This window comes from Ischnura elegans, chromosome 9 (genome assembly GCF_921293095.1).
Source record: "Ischnura elegans chromosome 9, ioIscEleg1.1, whole genome shotgun sequence".
NCBI lineage: Eukaryota > Metazoa > Arthropoda > Insecta > Odonata > Coenagrionidae > Ischnura > Ischnura elegans.
In genome coordinates, this window is record NC_060254.1 from 30,306,063 (window position 1) to 30,316,826 (window position 10,764).

At 39.4% G+C, this 10,764-nt stretch overlaps 1 long non-coding RNA gene across 1 annotated transcript; it reads right to left on the reverse strand.

Moving 5' to 3' along the window:
* Nucleotides 1–544: 544 nt before the first annotated feature.
* On the reverse strand, nt 545–1,967 carry LOC124166021. The gene is made up of 2 exons (XR_006866379.1): nt 994–1,967; nt 545–837 (listed from the first exon to the last, which is right to left on the reverse strand). It is a non-coding gene; the product is annotated as an uncharacterized LOC124166021 (long non-coding RNA).
* Nucleotides 1,968–10,764: the final 8,797 nt, after the last annotated feature.

The window sequence follows — 10,764 nt, forward strand, 5'->3', positions numbered from 1 at the left end:
CAAACGTTGTCCCCCCCCCCCCCCTTAGTTTTGTTCTTGGGTACGCTCTTGAATCAATACAAAAAATGACTTATTAGGAAGAATTACTAATAGATACTTACAATCATCCAACTTTAATGTGCCACAAATTAGTGGTTTCATTGGAGCAAATTTTTTAATCCAAACTCTACAATACGAAACCAGCACATTAGCGTAATTGATATAACTTCATCCGAAGAGAATAAAATATATATATTATCAGTGGCGGCTGGTGAACTTTTATTTCGGGGGTTCAACCGGGAGGTGCGGGTAGTCTACCTTCCAGCCATAGAGGGAGAATCCCAGGAAAATTTTATATTTGTAGAGCTTAAAAAACTATTTTAAAACTATTTTGATCCCAATTTGGTTGCTTTGAAAAATATTTAGTTATTTGAAAATAAGTATCTACAATTACATTTTTATGCAATTAATTTAGTTTACTATGGATTATCGTTTTATAAAAGTTGTACCATGGAAAAGGAAAAATAAGAATGATATTATTTTATTTAAGTTTTTGTGAGTTCACTAGCATCCTACAAATGCTTGCATATTGAAATATTTTATGCTTAGTTTTTAATGGTAATAGAACCCCAGCATATTTAATTTGATGTACACACGATTTAGGCAATTGCAAATTCACAAATAGCTATATGAGGCAGGCTCAATGGCGTCACCCCCCCCCCCAGATTTTTCCTCGCAGGGACATCATGAAATAAAGAAGTTGCATGAAATTTGATATTTTTTAAACTCGAACCGATTCTCAAAATGACACTTTCCCATCCTCACTCTCGAAAGCTGAGCCGAGAGTTGAGATTCTTGCTGTAATCAGAATATCAAGTTGCAATTAATACTTTGGCAATTTTTTTACAATTGTATATTTTAACTAATAAAATCGTACAGCTACAGATATTCTACACAGTTAAGTTACATTCATTGTTAAAATGAGACTTAAACCACACTAATTTTAATAAGAACCTTTAAGCGACTCCTGCAGTTGTTGTATGTTTAAACATGAAGTCCATTCTTCTCTCCTTTTTTGCGGCAAAATGGTCAATCACCTTCTCATTAAAGTCCACTATATTGCGGGCCATCTCTTTTTCAATTGACATCATGGTAAGTGCTGTAAGCCGGTCTTCGTCCATTGTGCTTCTGAGGAAGGTTTTAATTCTTTTCAGACATGAAAAACAACGTTCTGCTTCTGCCGTTGTCATTGGTATTTGATCAGTGCTTTTAGCAGTTTCACCGTTTCACTGAAACATTCTTCTAAATTGTTTTCAAGAAGGAATGACAACAAATGAGTGGCCTTCTTAACTTCTTTAAAATCTTCTCTGCTGTAAATAAGCTGAAGCTCGCATCTTAGTTTATTTTTGTCAAGAAAACCAAATGATTCTATTGTCGTGTTTAGGATATCATCAGGAAACCTTTTTCTATAGCCGGACATATTTTCGTTGTCAAACAAGTTTGCTGCAACTAGATGACCAGTGAATTCGAATCTGCGTTCTGCCTCTGCTGCTATAGCGTCACAAACTTCCTTGGCAGCTGCATTTCGCAATGTTTGCCAGTTTTCCACCTTATTTCTCTTTGGTCTAGGCTCTGCTGATTCATCTGCTGTGGCCAGGCTTTCCACACTCTCCCTTACTTTCTGTATTTCTCTTTTGAAAGAGGAAATTGCTTCCTTTGCCCAAACAGGGTTTATATTTTTCTTTTGCAGTGAGCTATACAAAATATCTACATGAGGCATAACCTTTGAAAAGAATTCGAGCCAGTATTTAAACTCTGGTTGCTGCAGTTTCAGTTTAAGTCCTTGAGCTTTATTCAAAGTAGAAGTCATTTTGCTTGTTTCTTCAATTTTTTCAAAGCATTCTATTAATTCTTGAATATTTTGGTGAACTACTAATACGGATCTTGAATTGTAGTTCCATCTTGTTGAAGAGCCAGAAGGAAGTCGTTTTCCAACTTTTTCATCCAAAATGTCAGCTCTCTGTGAGGACTGGCTAAAAAAGGTACACACCTCTTGAAGATTTGCAAAAAATACCCTCACTTCTTTGTTTTGACTTGTTGCTTGAACCATGACCAAGTTGAGCTGGTGCGCGTAGCAATGTACAAAGTGTGCATTTGGATACTCCGCCTTGACACGTGTCTGAACACCATTGAATTGGCCACTCATTACATTTGTACCATCATAGCTTTGTGAGATAAGTTTGTTTTTGGCCTCTCCTAGCACTTCCACAAGAACACGTTTTATGCAGGCGAATAATGTTTCAGCATCATGATGTTTAGGGTTTAGAAATGTCCAAAATCTCTCGATAGGCAACCCACTTTTGAGAACAGAGCGAAACACTACAACCATCTGAGCTTTAGCAGACACATCTGTAGTTTCATCAGCAATCACAGACACAAAATCTGCTGAGCGAATTTCTTCAAGAATATGTAGTTTGCAGACGTGCAGCATACAATCTAACAGGTCATTTTGAATTTCCTTGGACGTACCTTTAAAAACAGTGGCAACTTCCAGGTGTGATTTCAAAATAGTATCTAATGTAGCTGAGAAATTCACTAATCCTTTGAAAATACCGGGGTTATTGGAGTCATCTCTTTCATTATGTCCACGCAAAGCTAGTTCAAACTCTCCACAAAACCGAATACAATCAATTATTTTTGAAAGGACATACCGATTTTTCCTGACTTGGTCGTTATTTTTCTCAACATTAAGCCTAAAAGCTTCACTGAGTTGTTGCCTTATTTCAGTACGACCTAAGATGGATAAATCCAAGCAGGCATTCTTATGATACAAAGATGTTTCATGTTTTTTTATTTTCTGGGTAAGATGACTCAAGTCTGAAACTCCAGTAGTTGTCCATGTTGTGTCCTTTCCTTTATAAAATAGAAGACACGGGAAGCAAAAGAATCTATTGGTTACTTCACATCCACAAATCCACGAATTTCTATCATACAGATGTGACTTGAATATACGAGTGTAGTTTTTGCCTCGAGAACTTTGCTGTAGACGAATGTCCAAAGGCGGCGTCGGTCTGCCTAGTGCTTTGATTGCACATTTTTGTTCAAGAGTTAGGGCACAAAAGTTACTACTAAGTAATGATGCAACACTGTTCATCCTTGACACGTTTCGAAGCACTAAGCCCACACTATACAGTCGCTCACAATCAATTGAAATAATTTACAATCCACGATGACACATTCAGTACGGTGAAACACTATTCGTGATACTGACCAATACTGACTGACAGAGACGTAACTTAAAAATTGTAGTAAACAAATGAGTTGCAGCGATATCGTGCGCCAGCTGTTGACAGCGCTGTGCACACTTATCCGCGCGCATTAAAATCAGCTTCAAATATCGCCACTTGCGACGCTAACGAGCAACGGTATCCAGAGTCCTCTATTTATGAAGTGAGGGAGTGGTGCTGAGAATCCAATATAGAGGACTCTGACGAAGAGTAATATAGAGAAAGAGTAGCGTCGAGAACAGCCATTCAGAGGACTCTGAATACCGTTGCATGTCAGCGCCTCGAGTGGCGATTTTTGAAGCTGATTTTAATGCGCGCGGAGCGAAAACAACTCTAGCGGCGGACATGACAAACCTCTTGTTGTGCGGTTTACGGGATTGGCAGACTCGTGAACCGTTCGGACACGTTCGGTTACTCTCGGGAGAAGTCGGTTGTCGCTGCACTGTCTTTGCAGCTCCGAGACCATGTTATTCCGCCGCAAGCCCCCCTCCCTCCGCCAACCCCGCGCCTAAGTCAGGAGGTTCATTCTTCCTACTGAACTCAGCACAGCTGAGCACAGCAGTAGAGCTCACGCGCGGTAACTTCAGCCCTCTTTCAAAAATTTTGAAACGTATTTAATGAAATTTCCAAGATAAATCTTACAATTCCGTTTCCGTTTAGGTAAATGTCAAAGCAGCAATTTATTTTGGGGGTTCACTGAACCAGTGAACCTATAGCACGAGCCGCCACTGTATATTATTGTCTAAACCTGTATAGAAAGAGAAAATTTGACGCTATAATCGATGCCAAATTTGAGAGGAGACGAAAGCGCGATTATCTTCTAAATATCGGCAATTTATCGCGATAAAACTCGTTTCGATGGCGCAGCACGACGGGAGTCGTAGCACTGGAAACAATGAACGCGAATTGGCCTTAATAAGCAGAATCACACGTGAATTGATTGCTGCTGAGACATGGGCGCGAAGCCCATGATTTGAGAAATTTAAAGCGGCCCATCATCATCGCTATGGGCGTGGGCGACACAGCTGCTGGCTAGCTGCCTATTTATTTTTCCTCGCTAACTTAAAGTCGCCTCATTAGATAATACAGTACTTAAATAAAATTAACAACAAATTCATATCATTAAATTCAAACACTAAAACGTAAGTGGGCTAACTATCACTGCGTAATCTTCCGCAGCGCAAACGAAAGTTAAGACACCTAGGAATGTAATAATCAGCCTTAAATTTCATCTACTACTCTTCAAGCAAACTGAATTATAACTTATGTACTGAATTATAAGAGTTATATAACTGCAGCGAAGTAATTTTAAATATTATTTTTCTAACCTGTTCTGGGTCGGTCATTAAAACTTCTGTGGAATATACAACAGTGTATCTTTATTATGTTTCCAGTCACCAAGTTCCACCAAATATCGCCGTACAGCCTTAAGTTAATTATTTTTCCATACTTGTAAAAGTTGAATTACAATGATTTTTCTTAGGGGATTTCATGATAATATTTTACCCGTTACATCTCTAATTGAGGAAGATTATCTTTGCTACTCATCGATATTACCTTAAATGTTACATAAAAAAGCCTGTTAAAATTTCATAAAATATCTTGGAAGTTAGCGGGTAAGTTGTAATGTTTTCGGTTCTATCCTGTGATATAACAAAAGTTTAAGAATGTTGCGAAGACGTGCACACAAATCTCTACACATATAAACGAATCTGTCACCTTAGCAGAAAGTATCTCTCCATCGAAATGTTTTTGTGACGATTTAATTGTAAAAAACTTTACGTTACACCTCAAAAATATTTCAGAGTGTGTAGATTAGAGCCTTTTTAACTTTTATCTGCATCCCAAATATGAAAAATATACGTCAGTATATTCAAAAATGAAAATTTAATATAGAGGAAAATGGTCTCTGTTCTCTTCGGGTTTTCACCGCGTCCGTTGGGTTTTGGCGACACAGTTTCGCTGACATTGCAGTCATCGTCTTCAGGTCGAAGATGTTGGTGAAGGTGGGAACTGTTGTCGCCAAAACCCAACGGACGCGGTGAAAACCCGAAGAGAATGCAGAGATCATCCGATCAACGCCGCGAAAATCTTCGAACCTACGTTATAGAGGAAAATGTTGAAATATTTCTCTACTCTTCTTTACTTTAACACTTCCCATTATTTTAAATTAGTATAAAGTCACGAAAAATAAACTAAATACGACCGATCGAGTGATGCATCCTCTTAAGAGCATTTTAATCAAACCCTCAGCCGTTCAGAGTGCATTCACTCATTCTTAAAGAGGGCACACTTTCCGGAGAACCTGAAGTCTGAACTGGACGTCCATCAAATTAAGCAGACACGTCCACAGCCTGAATGAAATGAGATAAAATGTCCGTGCAGTGCAAGGGAGGACGCTACTCCACTTCTTGCCTTCATGAGGACGCATCACTGCTGCTAGGCCGTTCGTATTATTTATTGAGTTCCTGACATATTTCTCGTATAAAAATCATGCTATAACTTTAAAATTTTCAGGTTACACGGAATGGTCTTTTTTCAACAATCAAATTCGTCTCTAATTAACAATTTTACCCCACGGAATATGCTGAGGTGAAATTTCCATATTTACGATACAGGCATTCATTGATGAGGATCTACTTCATATATACTGAAAATTATAGACGACAAGACAAATTTAAAGCAAGTAATAAGTAAGGATATCACAATAAAATACGATCGGTCGATGAAGGTGATACATTTCCTTGATTCTCCTACCGTTACCATGAAAAAATCTGACACCCTTCGACAGTTGGCGAAAACAAAAGTGCTTCAAATCAGAGAACGATAGCAATAGAAATTCTTCAGAACTGCAATATTTTGGTCAGGTACAAAGGTAGAATTTTCGTGTTTGAGATGCAGTCTATATACACTGGAAATTTCAAGACGATAGCTCTAAAAGTTCTAAAGAATTGGTTGTCTTTTATTCTGAATTGAAAAATTTTATGATGATTCGGCCACTACTTAAAATTTCTGCTTTTTGTATCGTAAAAAACAAGTTTTTCGGTGATGCAATTGTATTTAGGCTTTGATTCCATGAGTGAGGAACTACATCCGTGGCAGAGATAATAATTGGTATGATATTTACTCTCTCTTATTTCCACAATCTCCCAATTTCCTCCTCGAGTTCTTCATATTTTTCAACCTTGTTGCTATAGGTTTTCATTATGTTGTTCGTATTAGGTACAGCAATATCTATCAAGTATGTTTTATTGCCGTTTTCATCTAACTAGCCAGATCATGTCTACCGCTATGGATTGTTTTATCAGTGATAATTGATCGGTCCTTCATTATCATTATTATCATCATTTGAAAATGATGAGTAAATTCATTAGGTTCGTCAAAGACATATTGTTAATTATAATGATAGAAAATATTATTTATAGAGTTATAATTATAAAATCACGAGCGTGATGCGCCCGCTCCCAGCGGGCTTCCCCCGCTCTTTTCAATGCAGGTCCACTGAGGGATAGGCGCGTTTCTAATTTTAAAATGTAGAAAAAAGGCAGGGGCTTATGTACAAATTTAATTGGAATGTTCATGTACAAATTGAGGTCAGAGGACCTCTTTAAACACAACATTGGAAGTAATTACACTATCCTCTGTTAAACGCACATGGTGACTCATACTTACGTATCAACAGGAGACTTGAATGTGGAATCAGCCGCATTTTGATAAAAGTTATTTAAAGAATGCGAGATATTGTTGCAAATGAACAAATTTATCAGTTTGTACGCCGTTAACGTTAGGAATATTAACAGTTTTTTGTTATTTTTTTAATTATTTAAAAACCAATTTTAGGAAACAATAGCTATATTTAGGAAGTAAGATATGCCGTCGCATGTTCTCTGATAAATTCTGTGAATTTTGGTACCTCGTTTGAAGAGTTTAGTTGCGTAATAGTTGAGAATAAGGTATCTATACAGTAGAAATACTATAGAAGATGAAATATAGGAATCGAGCGGGAGCGATACGTTCCCTCATAGGAATATCTGACAGCTCACCATTCACTCTTTCTGCCTCCTTCAAATCCCCCTCCCCACCCAGAATTACCCCAAAAAAGTGGGCGCCACCAATAAACAAAGGGAGGGGTGGGGGTGGAGCACTTTAAACGTCACATGTCGTCACCGCAGCTGCAACTTGAGCGGAGCGCACGGGCGGGAGGGACCCGAGTCATTCCCTTCCCTTGGGGAATGGTTTTACGGACTCCCGAGCCTGCATCTTTGATGGTTACTTGGGATAGCAGTGGAAACTGAAGTCATTTGGAAGTGTCGACATTGAGTTAAGCCCTCCGGAGAAATATACGGATGAATTTTGGTATAGTATGGCATTTGGAGGAGGCGACTGACAGCTGAGGCCATTTGCGCCCAGAGAGAAGGATATGGAGGGAAGGATGGACAGAAACCCGGTGTCGCTATTTTCATGATAATTCATTAATATCATAAAATAATAATAATTCATTATTTTTAGTCATCAAACCTGAGCAGTGGCGTAACTAGGAATATGCTCTGGGGGGGATGGAATAGCCTGGGGTGGCGACGACCCCCCCCCCCCCCCACCCCCCAGGCAACGTTCGTCCGGGAAAATTTTGAAAAATGACATGCCTGGAAATACATTTTACATCATTTTGGCAGTAAAGATTTAATTTTAAGCAGATGCAATTATTATATGTCAAAACTAGACAATAGTTTTAAAGATTTTTTTATTTCTCTGAGGCTTTGGGGGGAGGGATCTAACCCCCTCATCCCCCCCACAGTTATGGCACTGATCCTTAGATTGGTTTGACTCAGCTCTCCATTCCGTTCTCCTACCCGGTAGCCTTTTCATATCGATGAACCTCTTCTCTTTTACATCCTCTATAATATGCCATATAACTCACTCGGTGCTGTCCCTTGCCCTTTTTCCCTTTCACTAGTCTCTCTACGATTACGTATTATATGATATGTACCGCACGCCTTGGAGAAGGGTAATGAGATAGGTCCACGAACCGCAATGACTGCACTAATCTCAAGGGGACTGCATAGAGGAGGCCATATTCCACCCCATGTTAGGCCATTCTGTTGCCACTTCGGTCGCATTTTAATCGGTTTTCAAAATGTCCGCGGCGCGGTGATGAATGCAAGGTGATCCACTTTTTTCCAATATTTTGCAATATAATGCTTGCAATTGCGAGTAATATCATTGAACAGTTATGATTTTTATGTATAACATCAGCATTTATGTAAATTTCGGTTAGCACTCTTAATTATTCCTTATTTCCTAGTGAAACTCGGAACACTTAGTACTTCAGCGACGCGAGTGGCGAATTTTGTAAACTCATTTAAATGCGCGGCGGGTGAAAACACATAGAGGTCGACTTAAGGATCCTCTTTTGTAATATTCGTGACTAATTCCTTCAATTCTAGGCCTTACGCTGGATATCGTGCGAGCAACGGGACTTACGATCATGCACAAGTACAGCCGCCTCAATTCACGTTCTTGGTTTCAAAGAGGACCGACTCTCATCTCCTCCTACTTGAAAACGGACTCCGCAGACTCCACGTCAATGCGGTCGGACGTCTCTCAACCCTCAGCCCCAAGCAGCCTCCCGCACCAAGAGAGCGCACCGCCCAAACACCAAATTGACAAGAAACACGCTCCGGGAAACTTCGCCGGGCACCATCCGTCCACGCCTCAATCGGTTGCTGCCAGTCAAAAGAGGCACGGGTCGGACGACCCAGGCCACCCTGTCTCCGTCAATGACGACTCAGACATCGCTTACATCTGCATGCTAACCCTCCGAGCAGACGTAGAAGTGGACCTGACAAGGGTTGTTAGCACCTCAGGACAGTGAGGAGAGGATACGGGGAAAATGATTGCCGAGAAAGAACAGCGGTAGTATGCATTATGAATAGACGTGTGCTTCTCCGCACCACACCGCGCGACTTCAGCGACGCGTCGGCGACGCGAATCTCTACGACGTGTCGCTTTTGACACACAACAAATTATCTAAAATGAATGTACCATAATTGCATTACCTTTTTACATAAATTTGCGAAAATGTGAGGCAATTTCTTAAAGTAGGTTGTTCGAAGAATAAAAATTGAAAGTAGGAATCATAATTAATAAGAGGATGAGTAACAAAATCAACACGGATTCAGCATTTACGAAATGGATGTGATTAAATGTACCCAGTAATTTTCCGGTATATTATAAATAAGATAAAATACTGAAGATAATGGTCCATATCAAGCTATTTTACAAAAAATAAATAAACTATCACTTTTAAATATGAATTAGGGCTAAAGCATATGAAATCGATTTCATCCTGATATACCTTATGAAAAACCAAGTATGATACCAGGTAGATACCGTTTATAAATCTGGACCCATCCCAATTGAAATATGTGAAGGGTACTCAAGGAATAAGAGGAGACCTTATGTAAATATCTAGTGGCATTTCACCATATCACTTGGCCGGCAGCTTCGTAGGCGATACAAAGGATCCTTATCCGAAAACCGTGAGCACGGACGCTTAATTTTCCCACGCACTACAAACGAAATCTCAGACGAGAAACACTCTCACACGCCCATCGTGAAAGCGAGTCACTTAGTTTTTTTTACCACTAATATCATTCGGATCCCTGGCTCGTCCTTCCAATTCATATCTTGAAAGCCGAACGGAAAAAATAGGCTTTAAAGAATGGGTTGACAAAAAATCAATTTTAGGGGAGGCTAATCTTGATGTACCTCTTGATTCACATTTGAAATGCCAGATGATAAGGAGAGGTTGTAGGTTTTTTTCTGGTTCAATCTTTCAAACAAATATCTTAAGCGTCGACCACCGATGGTGTGAACCATTAAAAGAATGTCAGTCATCCAACGGCTACTTTTTTAATCCTTGGCAGACAAATTGGCTTAGGAAAGAAAACTCTGTCTAGACGCTAGAGGCAACGTTAGAAATGAATCTTTCTCAGTCATTCAGACTAGTATTAAAAGACTCGTAGCACTAGATCACTGCGAGATTAAATATTCTAAGAGCTCTCTATTTCAAGAGGAAAAACGTCACTGGGACTTTCTCTTCAGCGGTGATTGATGAAGAAAGTTTGATGGTTGTACTCAACTGCATATCGCGTGCAATTATGCATGCATGCTGCATGAAGTGTGTTTAAATGACACGTTGTCTTTCAAGGAATTATCACCAACATAGCATGAATGAATAATAATTCAAACTATTGATGATAAAGTTACTATTTTTTTCTCGAGCAGTTGACAATTTTGACTATCTGCAGCAACTAGAAACAGAGTACGCTAGCCCGTTCCCTTTTCTCTCCACATCAACGGTGCTTCCTCATCACTAGAGTGTTTGGCTGGGGTTGATTATTTACACCCAGCATTCACTTACAATCAGCTACATGTTAATGAATTATTGCAACCAAATGACACTTGCTTATATGAGGATGTGACCATGAAGCAGTTC